This window comes from Phodopus roborovskii, unplaced genomic scaffold, assembly GCF_943737965.1.
Source record: "Phodopus roborovskii unplaced genomic scaffold, PHOROB, whole genome shotgun sequence".
In the NCBI taxonomy this organism is placed as follows: domain Eukaryota; kingdom Metazoa; phylum Chordata; class Mammalia; order Rodentia; family Cricetidae; genus Phodopus; species Phodopus roborovskii.
This window is the reverse complement of record NW_026126409.1, coordinates 2,540,071-2,560,644: the sequence shown is the minus strand read 5'-3', so window position 1 is coordinate 2,560,644 and position 20,574 is coordinate 2,540,071. Positions and strand designations below refer to the sequence as shown.

The 20,574-nt window shown below is 40.2% G+C and overlaps 1 pseudogene; it reads right to left on the bottom strand.

Annotated features, from left to right (window-relative positions):
* Nucleotides 1-4,604: 4,604 nt before the first annotated feature.
* Nucleotides 4,605-20,574, bottom strand: part of LOC127220192 (lysine-specific demethylase 2B-like) — a 31,681-nt pseudogene continuing 15,711 nt past the window's right edge.

Genomic DNA, 20,574 nt, shown 5'->3' with positions numbered 1-20,574 from the left:
GAAGGGCCAATTCCCCCCCAGAGCACAGGTGAAGTGGGGGGGCAGTAAATGGAGAGAGAAGTAGGAGAAAACAAGGGGGGAGGAAAGGAAAACACATGCAACTAGGAAGATTGAGTCAGGGTAGGAATAGAAGACAAGAAAGAGAGAGAGAGAGAACATAAAAGAGGGAGCCAATACTGGTTTGAAGATAAAATTGAACACAAAGAAAGGTCTAAAGAACTTCAAGACTGCTGCCAACTAACAATTTGAGCATCCATGGAAAGACTACCATAAATGCCCTTCCCGGATAGTGAGATCAGCAACTAACTTATCCATGGAGCCCTCATCTAATTCTTTTTGGAAACAGGAGAAACACCCATACATAAACACTGAGTCAAACTAGAACCCAGATGCAGATGGAGAGGACAAGACCAGGCAGCAGAAACTCATAGAGACAGCTTATCTGAACAAAGAGGAGCTAAAGGGCCACCAGACTGATAGCTGGGAAGCCAGCATGGGACTGACTCAGGCCCCCCTGAATAAGGGTCTCAGCCAGAAGGACTGAGCAGTCTAAGGGACCTCAGACAGTGGAGCCAGGATGTATCCCTGGTGCACAAAAGAACCTTGGGAACACATCCCCCATGGAGGGATAACTGCCTTAACCTAGAGACAGGAGAGAAGCCCTAGTCCCTACTTCACATGACCTGTCAGATCTACATGACCCCAAACTGGATGGCATTCCCCTACATATGGAATTGGGGGGGATGGGAGGGCAGGGTGGTTAGGGTGCATGTGAGAGGGCAGAGAGTGTAAAAGTGTGGAAGGGAGGGATGGATGGAGGGAGGGAGAGAGAGAGAACTGGGATCGACATGTGTAATAATTAAATAAAAAAAAAAGAAAAGAAAATACTTAGATGATGGGCTGAAGAGAGAACACAGAAACTTTATAGCACTTACTACTCTTCCAGAGGACCAGGGTTCATTTCCCCCTTCTCTATTGGGTGACTTGCAACTTCCGGTAACTCTACCTACATGATATCTCTGGCCTCTGCAGGTACCTGCAATAGTATGCACACACTCACATACATACATGAATATATGCATACATATATGTGTATATATTAATTATATATCCACAGTATATATAATTAAAAGTAATAAATATAAATATGTAAAGTATTTTAGAAAAGACATTATTGGGTTTAAATATGGTCATTAAGGAATAAATTCTCAGCTCTTTTTCTAGTTTTGACTTCCTAATTACTTTTGCATCCTAACATTGTTACAATCTAAGTCTAAAATGTCCTGTGGAAGCTCATACATTTAAGGCTTGGGTGCTAGCCCACGAAGTTTCAGAGATTGCCCAGAGGCTCTGACTTTACAAATTCTCACTGTGAGGATTTGGAAGACAGAGGCTACACATTGTCTCCACATCCCAATTATTTCTAACACATTATACCTTATCACTGCCTGTTAAACTAAATGCAGATGTTATTGCATGCCATAAAATTTTGATTAATGGATGGTTAATTATGTGAAGGCATTTACTACTAAGCCTGGAATCCACATGATAGGAGAGAACTGGTTCTCATTAGATTTCCTGCAAAGCATATCAGTGTGTGTGTGTGTGTGTGTGTGTGTGTGTGTGTGTGTGTGTATACACACAAACAAATTTATATTAAAATTTATGATAACAATAAACAGAAATATTGTTGAGTTCCTTGACTAATAAAAGTAATAGAAAGATTATGAAAAATTAAGCAGAAAGTACTTGTACTCGGAGGCCTTTGGCAGGTTCTCATGTGTCTTAGGTAGGGTTTCTATTGCTGTGATAAAGCACCATAATAATAAATAACTTGGGGAATAAAGGCTTTTTATTCAGCTTACAACTCTCGGGTCACACTCCATCACTGAGGGAAGTCAAGGCAGGAACCTGGAGGCTGGATCTGATGCAGAGGCCATGGAGGAGTACTGCCTACTGGATTGCTCACCATGGATTACTCAGCCTGCTTTCATACACCATCCAGGACCATCTGCCAAAGGGTAGTACCACCCACAACATGCTGGGCCCTCCCACAGTATTACCAATTTTAAAAATGCCCTTGAAGGCATTTTCTGGATTAAGATTCCTTCTTGCCAGATGACCCTAATTTGTGTCAAATTGACATAAAAACTAGTCTTCTGGTTAAGCTAATAGCCATGACAACCTGGGGTACACAACACACTTCCAGCTAGATAAGCATTGTAGGTGCATATATTCTCCAGTGATTTAGGCCTTTTTATTTTGAACAAGATGTTCAGAGAGTACTAATGGTCATCATTCTCCCATCCATAGGAACTGCTTCTAAAACCAGCTGGATTACCCAACAGGCAGAGTAAACTCATGCTTCAGACATATAAACAGAAAGCATGTGAGGAACAAGGGGCCATATCCTAGTCCCAGCAAGTAGCAAACTTGGCAGCTTCAGCCAGGTGGTTCTGGCTTTAGAATCAAGAATAAAAGAAAGTGGTTAATGGAATCTTCATCTGTAACTAGGAAAAGCCACTGAGACCAGGCATGTGTCAGGGGTATCCCTGAATGGAGATCCAAAGAGGCCACTGTGTGAAGGTGAGAAGGTGAAGCCTGGATTTCCTTGGAGACCCTGAGATGTTAGAGATGCCAGACCTGTTGGATACATGTTGAGAAGAGATGGTATCAAGGAGTGGAACCAACACAAGGGAAAGAAGTGTGTTGAATTCAACAAAGCTGAATGGAGTTGGAGATCTGAAGAACATTTTGACATCAGACACAGATATAGATAGAGTTTGGAGTTTTCACAGATGGTCTTTGATCTTGCTCACTATATTCCCTTTCCTCCATTTTGGAATGGTAATGTATATCCTGTGCCATTATATGTTAGAAGTATATGGTCTTTTTTTTTATTTTGACTTAACAGGGGATTACAGTTAAGATGTTGCATAAATTTCAGGAGAGACTTTGAACTCTAGACTTTTGAAAAAGTTTGAGACTATGGGAACTTTTGAAGTTAGACTGAATGCATTACTGCATTATGTTATTGGCAACAAGCCTATGGGGACCAGGGAGTGGAATGTGGTGGTTTGAATAGGAACACCTCCCCCCAACCCCGACTCAGTTGGCTGAATACTTTAGTTATAGCAAGAGGCTATGGAGAGGTGTGTCCTTGTTAGAAGAAGTGTGTCACTGTTGAAGCCAGCTTTAAGATCTCATATATCCAAACTATGCTCAGTGTGGCACACAGTTGCTTCTGTTGCCTGCAGATCAAGATGTAGAACTTCCAACTTTTCTCCAGTTCCATGTCTCCTTCACGCCACCATGAAGACAATGTACTAAAACTCTGACCGAAACTGTTAGCCAGCCCAATCAAATATTTTCCTTTATTAGAGTTGCCATGTTTATGGTGTCTCTTCACAGCAACAGAAACCCAAACTAAGACAGACACTATCAATAAATAGCATCCTAAATTTTTCTAGAGTTATGATGTTGTCTATTTAAAGATGCTGATGCAGTGGTTATGACAAAAGCAATATCTTGGCTTAAACCTTCTAATGTTTATTGAATAGGTTAAAGTTATCTCTTAATTTCTTTTAAGAGAATATCAGAATTCCTTTATACAGATAAGTTAAAGTATCCTATAGGTTGTCCTGTTGACAATGATGTCTAGACAGCAACTACAGTGGCCAATGGGCATGTGTTTATATCTGTGCTGCTGACTGGATTGCCCAGTATTTGGGATCCAATCCCATACTTGACTACATTCAGATCTCTTTCTTTCTTCTCCACTGCAAAAACAATGACCATTTTCACTTTTTCAAAATTAGCAAGTGCTCAGATAAGAGCAGGAGAATGAATAGCACAGTTGGGTCTGCATACAAAGCAAAGCTCCATGGAACAATAGGGAACAGCTTTGCAGTGCTGGAAGAGATCCATGGGAAGATTCCAAGGGGCCTAGAGAAAAGGACATTACAATAGAAATATACAGAGGAGGGTGAGAGAAGCTCATTCCTTGGGATGGACTCAGGACAGAGTTCATGAAGATAAAGGTGAAGATGAAGGACTGTTTTAGACTTGGCCCACCTCATTTAGAAGCATGGGCCTCTTGGCACCTTTGCAGAGGTTTGCCTCTAATAGCACCTTTTGCCAGAGTTCACTCAAAAGGAAGATATCCTCAGGGCTGAGCCTATCACAATGTACGCGAGTCTTTGTTCTGATTAGTCTGACCAGCCTATTGAAAAGGCAAGGCCCAGAAACACAACTTAAGGTTATTACTATAAAGGAACCCAACAGGGTGGGGATTGCCTTATCTAGGAGCCCATCCCCATTTTTTCACACTTCCATTGTGCACAGTAGAAGGCATCTACCCCACCACATTTGGATATGTCCATTGCTAATCAATTGTTCCCCGGGCATATGTAAAAGTCCCTTAAGGGTCCCTTAAAGCTGCCCAATTGAAAACATGTGAGCAGCCAGGGATTGGGGAATACATGGGGCAGGCTCCACCCCCACAAACCTCCACATTCAGATCGTCCTTGGTGAAAAGAAGTTCAGTCTCCCATGTCCTAGGGTCCTCGGGCCAGGTCACAGGGGTCGAAGAAGAGCATGGGCCATTAGGTCTGGGGGACTGACTCATTCATGGTGTTGTTGAGGACATCTCCAATTGCACCATTGATCACCATCCACATCATCTTTTTGAGATGATGAGGATTCTGCTGGGTGGTCACTGGAGCAGTCGACATCAGCAGCAGGAGCATCAGAACTGTCAGGAAACAAAGCATCACCTATAATTTTTAAAGAACACAAGATCTTCTCAAGGGTTTGAGGCCCTTGAACATGGTTGGGTATGATTGTATTGATCTGCTTATTTAGGAAGACAGGCCTTCATTGACAATCATTGTCACTTCCTTTCCTTGTTGGACAATCTGTTCTTGGTCATCCTCCTGTATTGTGGGAACATGTAGGAATTTTAGATTTGTGGCTGGAAGCCAGATGGGCGATTCCTCCCCTATGGGGAAGACACATCCAAATCCTTTCCCCATTGTAATGAACAGGTCTGGGCCCCTCCATTAGGATGTTAGAGGGTCTTTCCGTTTGAACTTGACTTGAGGTTTAGGTGGCTCCAATGTTTTTGAAACTTAGATCCAGTTGCTCCCTTAGAAAAATTCAAAATATTAATAGTGAATAATGAAAGCCCTTCCTAGTTGTAAATGGGGACTGATTCTACCCTTTTTGTTTTAAAAGTTGTTCTGTAAGAAATTGATGGTTTCTTTCTACAATTGCTTGTCCCTGGGAAATGTAAGGGATTCCTGTAGTATGTTTGATGTGCCATCTATTGAAAAAAATCTGCCATGGAATTATTGCCAAAGCAAAGGACATTATCAGTCTTAACTTGTGTGGGTAATCTGGGTAATCCTAGGGTTGGGAAACATTGGAGGGAATGAGTTTGAGCATGTTTGGTTTTTCTCTCCTGTGTGCAGTGACCCAACAGGCCCCTGAGTAAGTGTCTATGGAGACAAAAACATACTTCTGTTTGCTGGAAAATGAGTAATATCAGTTTTCCAGAGAGTATTGAACCATAGGCCTCTAGGGTTAACTCCTGGCTGCTACAGAGGGGGGAATTCTTAGATATGGTGTGAACTATCTTTTTTAGGTTTTTTATAGGAATCATTGGGAATATATTATGTAGTCCCCTCCAATTGACATGGGCCATATCATGGAATTGAGTGACTTCCTGTAGGATTAGTGCCTCTGGGGCTGTCGACAGTCTATCTGCCCATTCATTGCCCTTAGTAAGGAATCATGGGTGTCCGGAGTGCCCCCAAAGGTGAATCCCCTAAAGGCAACATAGGTAGAGCCTGCTCAGCCCTTGTCAGTGAAGATATAAATGGCTTCCAGGATAGACTCAGATGGAAACAAAGAAGGTATCTTAAGGGGTAGTCTCTGTAAAAGAGGAGCCCATTTGGATGGCCCATACTGACAATCAATACTCCCTATAAATCCTTCTAAGGTGAGAGCATGGCAAGTGTTAGCCCAAGTAAGTCATTCAACATCCTCCACCTGAAAAGGGAAAGCAATTGTATGGTGGTCTAACTCATAGTGTCACTGGGTCTGGGCCCTGCCCCTTATGATGGTGTCAGTGAGCTGATCTGTCTAAGAGTAGGCCCCCAGGTATTCCTCCCAAAGATTATGAAAGACAAGGAACATCTCACAGTATTCCTTTGTCATGGTGATACTATCATGAGATGTGTCCTTTAGCAGGGCATACAGGGAAACCAGGTCTTCTGTGGGGATTGACACCCAGGGTCTCAGCCAATTAATCTCCCCAAGTAAGCACTGAAGCTGGGTTAGGGTCATAGATTCAGGCACCTCCAGAGCAGGATGAAGGGCTAGGCTTTGTCAGCAGGAGGCACAACCCAAGTACTTTGAAGGGTGGCAAATTTGAATTACAAATACCAAAGTGTTCCATGGGCTCATAGAAGGGTGGATATGTCCAAGCCTTAATTGTTTATCCACTAGCTGATGGAGTGCTAGAAGCTTAGGTTTAGTGAGTAGCCACTTCTGTACCCATATGGCCCTTCTAATAGGTGGCACCTAGGAGGCAGGGGCCCCTATGATTTGGGGTAAGCCAGGATAGACCACTCAGGCTCCCCCCTGTAGTTGTGGATGTTGAAACAAATCTCTGTGACCTCCTTTAGGTCCTTTCCCATTCTTTGTACCTCTTTCTCTTCCTCATAAAAAGCCCAATGATCTCTGATCACAATACCATGCATTTGACCCAGCATGTCCTGTCCTAGCAAATTGACAGTAAGGCCTTTGTCCCCTAAGGGGCATATCTTTCCTTGGTCCCCATCTGGCCTAGTCCAGCACATTAAGGCCACTTTTTCTCTTGACTGGGAGTTACCACCCACCCCCAAAATCCAGGGCCCACGTGCAAGCTCCCAGGTGGAAGGTACTTCCTCCTCCCAGAGTCCTGTCCTGTCTGCCCCTGTGTCTACCAAATAATGAAACTTCTTACCACCTATCAAAACGGTCATTTTTGGGCAAAGTCCTCCAATCAAGGGGACAGTCCAGTGGACTTGTGTTGTTGGGGTATGAGACCTTCCAATCTTACCTTTAAAGAGGCTTCCTCCCCTTTTTAATGGGGCTGGAGAGTGCCCCTCCTCTATTTTAAAGGCTTCCCCTTCAGGTCAAATTTTGATCTACAGTCCTTTTTCCAATGGTATCTCTCTTCCTGCACTGAGGGCATGGGGTAAAAAGGGGCTTAGTTCCTCCTGGCCTGTTAGTAGTGGGGGGGGAGTCTCTTTTAAAATGTCCCTCCTGCCCACATCTAAAGCATGTCCCTTTTCCCAGTGGCCTCAAGGACCCTTGATCCTGGGTTGCCAGGTCCTAGGTCCTCCGGCAGAGGACCTCCAGCAGAGGCTTATTTGGAGTACTGGGAGCTTCTCCAGCCCACCTCTCCCTCTTAGAATCCCCTGACCTGTGGTCTCCAGGCCGTTCCTGCCACTGAATTCACCAGAGGGACCTGGAAGCAGAACAAAGCATCCACCATTCTTGTCTTGCCCTCTCTACATTCTTGTGGAGAGGAGATGGAGAGACCCCTCGTGAACCCAGTGAAGAAGAGATAGGAAGATGACAGTTTAAGAACATATCCAACAACAGAAAGACTTATATGACACCATTAGAGTCTGGAGATTCTATGCCAGTAAGACCTGAACATCGCAATACAGATGAAGCAGAAAAGAATGACCTTAAAAACAACTTCATGAGAATGATATAGGCTCTCAAAGAGGATATGAGAAAATCTCTTAAAAAAATGCAAGAAACTAACAAATCTCTTAATGAAAGCCAAGAAAAACAATCAAACAGATGAAGGAAACAATTTATACAATTCAAAACCTGAAAAGTGAAATAGAGACAATAAGGAAAACACAAACTGAGGGAAGCTGGAAATAGAAAAGCTGGGTAAACTATCAGGAACTACAGATGCAAACATAATGAACAGAATACAAGAGATGGAAGAGAGAATCTCAATCTCTGAAGATAAACTAGAGGAAATAGATTCATCGACCAAAGAAAATCTTAAATCCAACAAATCCTTAACACAATGTATCCAGGAAATGTGGGACAACATGAAAAAGCCAAACCTAAGAATAAAAGGTATACAAGAAGGCAAAGAAGCCCAGATCAAAGATGCAGAAAACATACTCAACAAACTCATAGACGAAAATAGAAAATTTTCCCAACCTGAAGAAGGACATACCTATGAAAGTACAAGAAGCTTACAGAAGACCAAATAGGCTGAACCATAAAAAAAAGTCCCCTCAAAACACCAAACATAAAGAATAAAGGAAGGATATTATGAGGACTGAAGGAAAAAGTCCAAGTAACATAAAAATGCAGACCTATCAGAATTATACTTGGCTTCTCCATGGAAACTCTAAAAGCCAGAAGGTACTGGATAGATGTTCTAAAAACACCAAGAGACCATGAATGCTGCACAGACTGCTATACCCAGCAAAACTCTCAATCCCTGTAGATGGAGAAAACAAGATATTCCATGATAAAGCCAGATTTACACAATATATATCCACAAATCCAGCCCCTACAGAAAGTTCTAGAAGGAAAACTTCAACCCAAGGAGTTAACTACACTCACAAAAATGTAGGCAATAGATAATCCCACTTTACCAAAAGCCAAAAGAAAAAGTGGGGTGAATCTATTCACAATATCACCAGCACCAACAAATTAGAAACAAACAGGAACTAACAATCAATGGTCATTAATTTCCCTCAATATTAGTGGTCTTAACTTGCCTATAAAAAGACACAGGCTAACAGAATGAATATGAAAACATAATCCATCCTCCTGCTGCATACAAGAAACATACTTCAACTTCAAAGATAGATGATACCTCGAATTAAAGGATTGGGAAAAGATCTTCCAATAAATAAACCCAAAAAAACAAGCTGTTGAGCTATCCTAATATGTAAAAAATTAGATTTCAAACTAAAAGAGATGAAGAAGGTCATTTCATATTCATCACAGGAGAAATCCACGAGGATGAAGTCTCAATTCTGAACATCTATGCCCCAAATACAAAAACACCCACCAAAAATCAAATTTCACATAAGACCTCACAAACTTACAGTGGGAGACTTCAACATCCCACTCTGAACACTAGATAGGACCACCAGACAGAAACTTAACAAAGAAACAAAAGAACTAACTGAAGTTATGACACAATTGGGTTTAACAGACATCTATAGAACATTCCATCTAATCACAAAAGAATATATCTTCTTCCCAGCTCCACATAGAACATTTTCTAAAATTGACCACATATTTGCCAACACATCAAACCTCAACAGATACCAAAAACTTGGAATAGTCCCCTGTATCATATCAGACCACCATGATTTAACATTGGAATTCAACAACAACACAAATTGCAGAAAACCTAAAATCTCATGGAAAGTGAACAATACGCAATTGCACCATTCCTGGGTTAAGGAAGAAATAAAGAAATTAAAGACTTCCTTTGAAAGCAGTACTAAGAGCAAAGTTCATAGCACTAAGTGCTTACATGAAAAAACTGGAGAATTAACAACACAACTGAAAACCCTAGAACAAAAAGAAGCAAAGTCACCTAGAGGAATAGAGGCCAGGAAATAATCAAATTGAGGACTGAAATCAATAAAGTAGAAACAAAGAAAATAATACAAAGAATCATTGTAACAAAGAGTTGCTTTTTGGAGAAAGTCAAAAAGATTGACAAACCTTTATCCTAACTAACCAAAAGGCAGAAACAGAGAGAGAGAGAGAAAAGCATTTTCAATAAATGGTGCTAACTAGATGTTGGCATGTAGATGATTGCAGATAGATCCACATCTATTGCCATGCACAAAACCTAAGTTCAAATTGATCAAAGACCTCAACATAAATCCAGTTACAATGAACCTCTCAGAAGAGAAAGTGGATGGTACCCTTGAATGAATTGGTACAGGAGACCACTTCCTGAACATAACACCAGTAGCACAGACACTGAGATCAACAATTAATAAATGGGACCTCATCAAACTGAGAAGATTCTGTAAGGCAAAAGACAAAGTAAACAAGAAAAAACGGCAGCCCACAGACTGGGAAAAGGTCTTCACCAACCCCATATCTGACAAAGAGCTGATCACCAAAATACATAAAGAACTCAAGAAGCTAGTCACCAAAACACCAAATAATTCAATTAAAAAGTGGAGTACAGAACTAAATAAAGAATTCTCAATAGAGAAATCCAAAATGGCTGAAATACACTTAAGAAAGTGCTCAACATCCTTAGCCATCAGGGAAATGCAAATCAAAACAACTCTGAAATACCATTTTACTCCTGTCAGAATGGCTAAAATCAAAAACACCAAGACAGTTTATGCTGGAGAAGTGGAGAAAGTGGCATATTCTTCCACTGCTGGTGTGCAAACTTGTGCAGCCACTTTAGAAATCAGTATGGCAGTTCCTCAGGAAAATGGGAATCAGTCTACCACAAGATTCAGCAATTCTACTCTTACGCATATACCCACAAGTTGCGCATTCATGCAACAAAGATATCTGTTCAACTATGTTCATAGCAGCATTATTTGTAATAGCCAGAACCTGGAAGCAACCTAGATGCCCTTCAGCTGAAGAATGGATAAAGAAAATGTGGTACATTTACACAATGGAGTACTACTCATTTGGAAAAGAACAAAACCAAAAAAAAAAAAAAAATGGAATCTTGAAATTCACGAGCAAATAGATGGAACTAGAAGAAACCATCCTGATTGAGGTAACTCAATCACACAAAGACAAACATGGTATGTACTCACACATATCACACATATCACACATATATGGATTTTAGACATAAAGTAAAAAATCACTAGTCTACAATCCACACCTCCAGAGAAGCTAGGAAATAAGGAGGGCCCAGAGAAGGGGAAAGGGACAAGATCTTCTGAGAAAATTGGGAGCATGGAGCAAGGCGGGAGGGAGCTCAGAGAAAGAGAAGGCAAGAAGAGGAGGAGATAGGAGAACATGAGGGATCAGGAAAATTGAGTCAGGAGAAGAATATAGGAGAGCAGAAAAGAGATACTATAATAGAGGGAGCCATTATAGGCTTTAAGAGAAATCTGGCACTAGGGAAATATCCAGAGACCTACAAGGATGACCACAACTAACAATCTAAGCAATAATGGAGAGGCTACCTTAAATGCCCTTCCCTGATAATGTGATTGGTAAATACCTTATATGCCATGCTAGAGCCTTCATCTAGTAGCTGATGGATACAGAAGCAGACACCCAAGGCTAAACATCAAGCTGAACTCTTGGAATCCAGTTTTAGAAAAGGAAGAGTAATGAGTAAATGGGTCACGATCAGGCTGGAGAAACCCATAGAAATTGCTGACCTGAAAAGGAGGAGCCCATGGATTCCAGTCTGATATCTGGGAAACCAGCACAGGACCAACTCAGACACCACAAATGTGGGTGTTAGTTAGGAAAACTGAGCAGACTATGGGACCTCTGACAGTGGAACCAGGATGTATCCCTGATCCCTGGTGCACTAAAGGACTTTGGGAACACATTCCCCATGGATGGATACTCCCTTAGCCTAGAGGCAGGAGGGAGGGCCTAGACCCTACTTGACAGATTTTGATGATCCCTCCTGGAAGGACTCACCCTTCCTGGGTAGTGGATGGTAGATGGCACAGGGGTGTTGATGGGGGGCATGGGAGTATTGGAAGGGAGAGGGAACTAGGATTGATATGTAAAATAAGAAAAATATTAAATAAAAAAGGAGGCTTATTCTTCATTGTGTAGCAGCTAGATGTGAACTATCCAGAGCCATGGAGCCAACTTGAGAGCTCTACCATTTATGCAATTTTGCCAAATAGGGTGTGTAGTGTGTGTGTGTGCACACATGTGTGTATGCGTGTGTGTGCTTGTGTGTGTATGTGTCTATATGTGTATGTGTCTACATGTCTGTGTGTATGTCTATGTGTGTGTGTGTATGTGTGTGTGTGTATGTCTCTGTGTGTGTGTTTAAGTGTGTGTGTGGATATGTGTATGTGCATATCTATGCATTAGTATGAGTGTGTGTGTATATGTGTGTGTGTGAATGTGTGTATCTGAGTGTGTGTGTGTGTGTGTGTGTGTGTGTGTGTGTGTGTGTGTGTGTTCTGGTATTCTGCCAGATAAAAGAAGCCATACATGAAAAAAATGCAGGCAATCACAATGAAATTATGACATGCTGCTGCATGAAAAAAATGGATGAGAGTTTGAATATTCTTTTAAATTTCTTATCTGTTCCTTTACTTTGAAACACAGTCTTACTATGTAACAGCTCTTGTTGGCCTTGAGACTCATTACATAGACCAAAATAGATCAAACTAACTTTGAACTCACATAGATTTGCCTGCTTCTGGGCAATCTTTTTTTTTTTTTATGATTTATTTATTTATTTAAAGTGTAGGTGTCCAGAAGGTGTCAGGTCCTTCCTGGAAACTTTCTAGTCCTCAAGAAGAGTGTTCAATTCCCCTATGATAGTAATCAAGAAATTATAGAATGTGAATAGTTTTAAGTTACTCTAATAATAACCTTGGCAGTGTTGTTATACATCCAGTTGAAAATTAGTGATATAAGACATGAACATAATACACCAAATTGTGCAAATGACCTAAGGCCAAAAACTAGTGTCTTGTGGTGAAGCATCTAAATCATAGGTATAGCTGGTGGAAAATACCTTGCCTTTTGAACTTGCATGTCCAAAACTGTAGTTTGTTGAAGAAATGTGGTATAGGGAGGGGCACAGCTCAGTTTCTTAAAGAGCCTCCTGTGTAAAAATTAGATCCCCAGAACACACAAAAATGTTGCATGCAGTGGAGTGCAGTTATAAGCCTAGCACTTCAAAAGAGAAGACAAGTGGATCCCTAGGGCTTTCTAGCCAACTTAACTCTCTTGGAAGGTTCCAAGCCAGTTAGATACTCTATCTCAAAGTACAAAATGGGTGGAAAAGAAAAGTTCAGATTGAAATGTTTTTCTCCTTTCTCACTTGTTTTTGTGATAGATTCCTGGCAACTGATAGGCTGGCAATGAAATGCCAGCAGCCATACTTTCCCATATTTGGTAGCTTGGTGAATAATCAAAACTGGATTTAATAATATTTTTCATCTTCTCTTAATATCTTCTGCTTCATACATTCCCATTCCAATGTGGCAGATAAAACAAAACTCCTGCAATCCAGGTTTAATTGACTTCACTCATTTATCCAACTGTTTAAAACCATGGAAAACTTTTCCTTAAAGCAAAAGTTCTGATGTTTATTTTCCTTGAGATGTTTAGGCACTCCAATGAATGTCTGAGTAATGTGAAGATGCTGTTCTTACTCAAGAGGCTGTAGTGTCAGCATGCATACAAGATTGCTAGCTGCTTCTCATCCCTTGTCATTCACAGTGACTCTGACCCAGTGTGTGAAGTTCTCCACGTTCTAAATCTCTAGAAGACAGGTGGTACTGAATGATTCTAAAGTGTCTCTCATTTCTACACTTTTACCAACATATTTATATAAAGAACAGTGTTTATGAGTGTGGGTTCTGGAGCCCATTGTCTGGGCTCAAATCCTAATTCTCCCACTTACCATCTGTATAACCTTGGGTGAGTGACTTAACTTTATGAATCTCAGCCATCTCCTCTGAAAAATGTACAAATGGTTGTCTGTACTGAACAGAGTAATGACAGTAGGTGAAATAACATATATGTCCATGTATGAGTCATGCCTCACAAGAACAGGATTCATGGAGTGTTAGTTACATAGAACGTACAAGGGTTGTCTTTATTTAATATTAGTTAGGTGTCTGTTAGGTGTCTGACAAGGTGTTAATCTTTAAATACTCATTCCTCACAACTCTTTGAAGTCTGATTTTGATTTGTATTTCTGTAATAAGTGAGATGAAGCCCGGTGAGTTGAAACCATAGGGCCATAAAACTAGACAGCTATGTAACAATATTTCCACAACTGGTACAGCTGACAGCAAACACCTTTCCTTTCTAATTCACATTTCCATAATGTGTAGTTTATAGAAAATTCTATGGATTGGGGGCTGGGGATTGCTCAGTTGGTAGACTGCTTCCCATTCACAGTATGATAGCCTGACTTGGATCTCCAGAAGCCACATCTTAAAAGCCTCACACAGTGTTCCACTCTTAACAATAATTCCAGCCCAGAGGACATGAGAACAACAGATTCCCAGGCTTCCTTGGTCACCCAGACTAGTATACTTGGCAAGTTGCAGGCCACTGAGAAACCATGTCTCCAAAAAATAATGTAGAAGGCACCTGAGAAGCACACCCAAAGTTGTCCTTTGCCTCCACATGTACACACAGTACACACACACACACACACACACACACACACACACACACACACACACTCACTCACTCACTCAAAATCAGAGTACATTTAAAAATAGGGTGCTAAGAACTAGCTATAAGTAGTCCGTCTAAAGTATGAGAATCATAGAATCACAGAAAGATGACTTGCTATAAATTTGGTAGGTCATGAAGATGTTTGTTGCTAAGGGAAGCTTGATGTTAACATGTTTCTTTGCATGGAGAGACACTGTGGGCTTGGTTCCATTTCTGAAAAGCAGTCTTAATCCCACAACTCAACACTTCCTTCAGAACTTTCCCATGGAAACCTGCAGAAGTATGTGTTATTTGTGTTCATACATTAGCCAAGCAGTTCAGCAGTCAGCAACTTTCCAGTTAATTTTTGGCTTTTTACTGGTAAAGTGATTTTTTTATTTATCCATGTTTATAAGTTGAAGAAGGGAGATTAAAGGGGAGGACAAAATGACAAGTGATCCTGAGGTAGATCAAGGGAAAAGAAGAAAATGATCACATTAAAACAAAGCCAGCATTTTGTTAGAGACAACAATGAGTGATGGGCTTCAACGATGCATATGGCCTACAGTTTGGAGATCCTCTTGTGAGGAGTGGGCTCTACTCCCTCATTACTCAGAAGAACTCTCATTGCTCAGCACATACAAATTAAATAGTGAGCAAAATGTAAACCGATGTTTTTGTTTGTTTGTTTTCACTAAGAAATGGAAGGAAATGCAGAGTAAGTGTCCCTGGTTTCAAACAGTATTTCCTATAATGGTAATATAATCCCCTTTTCTAGTTTCATTGTTTTGAGAGGTATTCACTAGGAACCAACCACATGTTAAGTGTTGAACTAGCCACTGAAGACAGTGAACAGTAGGGTAAGGGAAACAGAGAGAACATCTCTCCTTATACCTGTGATGTGTAGCATAGGCCTAACCAAGGCAGGCAAATGGTTATCCACTGATGGCAATTATGAAGATAGTAGGAGGTGGGAGCTCTAGAGGAGAGAAGGGAAGGAACTATTCCTGGTGACTCATTCCATATGAGTATTTGATTGATTTCTGGGAATGAATGATAGCCCATTTTCTCAAGGTGGTCCTAGTAAAGGGTCAACATTACATACAACCAGCAGTGCCTACATAAACAATTACCATTTAATTCACCTAACAAGTTTGTCAGATGCTTAAAAAAACTGATGTATCATAGGCACAAAAATTAAATTCACTTTTCTCACTATACAAGCTTGGGGACAGGACTAGCCTCCTCAGACCTGAGGAACGGGCAAAAGAGGTGATTGGGCAAAAGCTGCACTTGCATGTGGCTACTGAGAGCTTTCTCCAGAGTCCTAAAGGTAACATGGCATTAATAAAGGAAGAGGGCTGGCTCACAACCAGAGAATGACCAGATCCTTCATCTGGTTATTAGCAAGTGGTTCAAGCCAACCAGATCTGTCTTGGAAGTGGTAAGTGTGGCTTTCTTCCTTCATTGCCTACTTTTCTAGTTTGCTTTTTCATTGCTTTGATACATACCATACATATGATTCATGCATGTGATACCTACATGACCAAAAGAAACTCTGGGAGAAGAAAAAGTTTACTTCATCTCACACTTCCAGGTCACAACCTACCTTTGAGAGAAGTCAGGCAGGAACCATGAAGAAACTCTGTGAACAGTCTCCCACAGATACACCCACAGGTCAATCTGATGGAAGCAATTTTCCAATTGAATTTTCCTTATCACATATTGTGGGATATCTGCACACTGTGTGAAGATGTATTGTGATTGCTATAATAAAGAGCTAAGTGAATAATAGCTAGGTAAGAGAGGATAGGAAAGACTTCCTGGGAAAGAGAGCAAGAGGAGAAGGGATCTAGCAGACTTGGAGCAAGGTAAAAGCCACATGTCAGAATACAAATTAACAGAAGCAGGTTAATTTAAGGTTTAAGAGCTAGATGGGAACAAGCCTAAGCTAAAGGCCAAGCTTCTTAATAATAGTCTCTGTGTCATTATTTGGGGGCTGGCAATCCAAAGATAGACTGATAAGAGAATTTATCACCGGAAACTCTAGGTTGTCACCAGTTGACAACACCAACATAATCTTCAAATCCCTCATCCTTTTCCACCTGTCTATCCCATTGGCAGCTAGGTGCCCCAAAGTCCTGTTTCTGTGACTTTGTCATACTTTCATCCAGGAGACACTCCAGTTTAGACAAGGCTCCAGAAGATTTAAAAATAATAGTAATTGTATTTCACAAAGTCAATGCCCACTGTGAAATTTCCAGTTGTAGTGGAACAATTATCTGAGAACCACAGAATCTTCTGGCCTCCTTAGAGCCCAGTGTATAGGATCAGTTTCCTTGACCACCTCTGTAAGGCATTCTATATGCCAGCTACTCTCTGGAACAGGGCTGTCCAGCTAGAATCCCTTAGCCCTCAATATTTCCTTAAGAGGTCTTCTAAAAATTATCTCTTGTGAGTGGTAGTCAAATTCTTTTCATTTGTTTTCCTAGTAAAAAAGGCAAAGTAGTAACTTTTTTAAAAAAATATCCTTACAGAGCCTACCATAATAATATCAATGTCTTGTTAGAGGGGTCAGCCACTGAAGTCACAAAACAACTCTGACATTGTGACTAGTCTCAGATTTAATTACTATGCTCCATGGGCCCTTAAGCATTCAAGTTTCAGTGCATAGAAAAATTATTTTAAGATGCACTAAAAACAAGTTTACATTTTATTTAACACACTGTCTAAGTCCTCTTTAGAAAAACAGTTTAGATCTTTGGTCATTTGCTTTCTAAGTCTTTTCTTTCCCCCACACCAGGATGTATATTTAAAATGGCATTTATTTACAAAATGGTATCTTAGCAACAGTGACACAGCACAAGAGTGTGCTATCTAAAGCAAACCAATTCTGGCCATAAACTACATAAGCAAAGCAGCCAACTGTGGTTGGCATAGCTGTCCTGAGATACTGGGAGCCTGGGGTGCTCCACGATATTAAAGGCAAAATTTTCAAACTTGAAGTGGCCCATTATTCATGTTTTGCTCCAAGAATGGGAAACGCTTTTATCTTTATTACAAAACCATAAACTTTTAGAGTGGAAGGGGAATTTGAAGGCTGTCTAATCCAGGTCTGTGAAATCATAAGAGGTTGGGGGATGGGAAGAAGCAGCAATAATTTGCTTTTCTCAGAGCACACAGGTGGTTTGTGTGAGAAACCAGGTTTCCTGACTTTCATCCAGCTATTCTAGCAACTGTTTTCTTATGATAAATGTTATATGCATTTGCAGGCTGGCTGAACACTTTTCAAGCCTCTAGCTCTGAAGCAGGGAAAACACCTCCCCGCATCTTTATATAGTTTAACCCCTGGCTTCAAACCTAGAATATAAGTTCAAGTAACTAAATCAGCCAGTTCTTTTAAATTGTTGGATGTTTATTTATAGCTTAGGCAGAAGCAGAACCGAGGTCTTGGAAAATTAAACAGTTTATTCTAGGCTTAAGAATTCATTCACTAATATTACTGTATGAGTTAATGAAAGAAAATTTTAAATGACAAGTCTGGAGCAGTCTATACACATGGGCGGGGAGAAGAAGAAGAGGAAGAGGAAGGAGAAGGAGGAGGAAGAGAAGGAGAAGGAGGAGAAGGAGAAGGAGAAGGAGAAGGAGAAGGAGAAGAAGAAGAAGAAGAAGAAGAAGAAGAAGAAGAAGAAGAAGAAGAAGAAGAAGAAGAAGAAGAAGCCTGCATCAAACATTCTGCAGATTATGTAAAAGTGATCAATGGTTCTAACATGTATGCAGTATTAATGAGGTTAATGTCATCTTTGTATGCCTATACATTTATCACCATCATTAAGTAAAGTGTTAAAACTGGAGCATTTATTATTTCTGAAAATAATCTCAATATGTGTTTCTCAGTTACTAATGAACTACAGATAAAACCAATGAAAGAAAAAAGCTTAGCTTGTTTTTAACTAGAGCAGCAACATATTCTCTTTTCCTCAAAGTCAACATTGATTACTTGTAGAACTTTTTAAATGATGTAGTATTTTCAGAAACTTAAGCCAATGGCTCACTGGAATCCACCAATACCCACCATTCTCTATTATGGTCCATGATGTGATTGATTGATCAGTCTTTATATCTGTATATATCTGTATATCTGTATATATAGTTTATACTTGTGAAACTTCCATCAGGTAAAAAGCACTCTTACCCTAATTACTTATCTGTGTAGATGAAGGTGTAAATGGGAGTCAGATGGTTAGACAAGGAGGTGGATCCAGAGCAGGAGTCAGTTCCCTGAAACCTGGGCATGGCTTTTGCAAAGTCTGTTATCTTATTTCTCTCATTGCAGTTATCACAAAGAAGCCGCAACACACCACAGTTACTAATTATGTTTGTTTGTTGTTTCTAATTGTGTTTGTTTGCTGATGTCTGAAAGAAGGGACCCTTCAAGGTAAGAAGGAAAGTTAGTTTAGAAAATGTTGTCCACCAGCTGGGTTTGGTAATACAAGTCTGTAACCCCAGAACTCAGAGGACAGGGGCAGGAGGAACATAGCAAGCCCAAAGCCAGCTTGCTATATTTAGTGAATTCCACAGTCAAGGCTAGTATCATGTGACTGTCTCAAAAACAAAGTTATCTAGACATTGAATCTACATTTAATACACACACATACACACACACACACACACACACACACACACACACACACACACACCATGAATTCAGAAGGAATACTTCATGGAGGAGTAAGGAGTCCCTGAAGGCAAAGGAAGGATAAAGAAGGTAGAGGGTAAAACATAAACAATATAATTACATATACATTTAACAAAAAATTATTGTAGTAGTTTTTGTTTAAACTAGAGCTGTGGAGGCTACAACCAGGGTTCAGGGTAGCAGTGGGTAGATGACTTGGGAGCAACCAGAATCATGAGAACACTTTCTTCACTAATGTCATAACAGGATCTAACATTATTGTTTGTTTGTTTTTGTTTGTTTTACAAGACAGGGTTTCTCTATGTAACAGTCTTGGCTGTCCTGGAACTTGATTTGTAGACCAGACTGGCCTCAAATTAACTGATATCCACCTGCCTCTGCCTCCCAAGTGCTGAGGTTAAACTCATGCACCACCACTGCTTAGTGGGATCTAATATCTAATATGCTAATTTAAAATGTAACAAAACAAATGACTAATGTACAACAAAGTGAGCAGAGAAGCAATAGCTGTCACCAGGAGTGCTTTTGAAAGTGACTTAGTTGCTCTCAAATACAGACAACTCATCTATGACACGCTATCATATTCCAGATGATGCCATGTGTTTCAAAACATCAAATGATACTTAAATTTTCATTATGCAGAATTCAAAATCTAAACCAAGAATCTTCCCTTTTGTCAATAACTGCCAATCAGCATAATATTGGATGCTTTTCTTCACAGTCTTCATCTTCTATTTTTATTGTTGTTGTTCAAGGTCCGTGACCAGGTTAGACACTGTTGCTTACCATATGAGATAGCAGAGCCCATGATTTCAGTAACTTTATATAGGACTGAAAGCATTTGGAAGCACTGTCCTTTGCTCTCTCACATCTGAAAAGTAGTGTTTAGCGCTATTGGAGTTTTCAGCTCTGCCCCTCTAGAAACCAACTTTATAGTTGAAGAAAAACACAGGAAACTCCATTAGGCAGCCATTGCTTTATTTTGTAAATTCATCTTTCAACCAAGTGCAATTTCACACCTCATTCTGAAATTTGAATGAGCTACTCACCAGTACAATGACCAGATAATGGTCCCCAAAATTATTATGAAGCATACTTGTTGGATACTATTATCAGTTACATTCAGACAGAGAGAAAAATAAATAAATAAATAAAAACAAGAATGTAAATGTAACAAGAGTGTGAATGTGATCAGATCTAACCCTGAAAATACAGCTTTGAATTGAATAGGTATGAGGATGACATTGTCCAGGAACAAAGCTAAGACACTGATTACCTTCAAAAGAATTTGTTTCTTGATTCTAGTGTATGGTACAGTTAAGATCAAATTAAATAGTGAACAGAAGTTCACTATTTGTAAATCCAATATAAAGTATGAGATAATCGAAGAAGAGGGTGCTGTGAAAATTGAGGATTTTTTTTTTCGCCAGAATTGATTTTTAAATTTTTTTTAA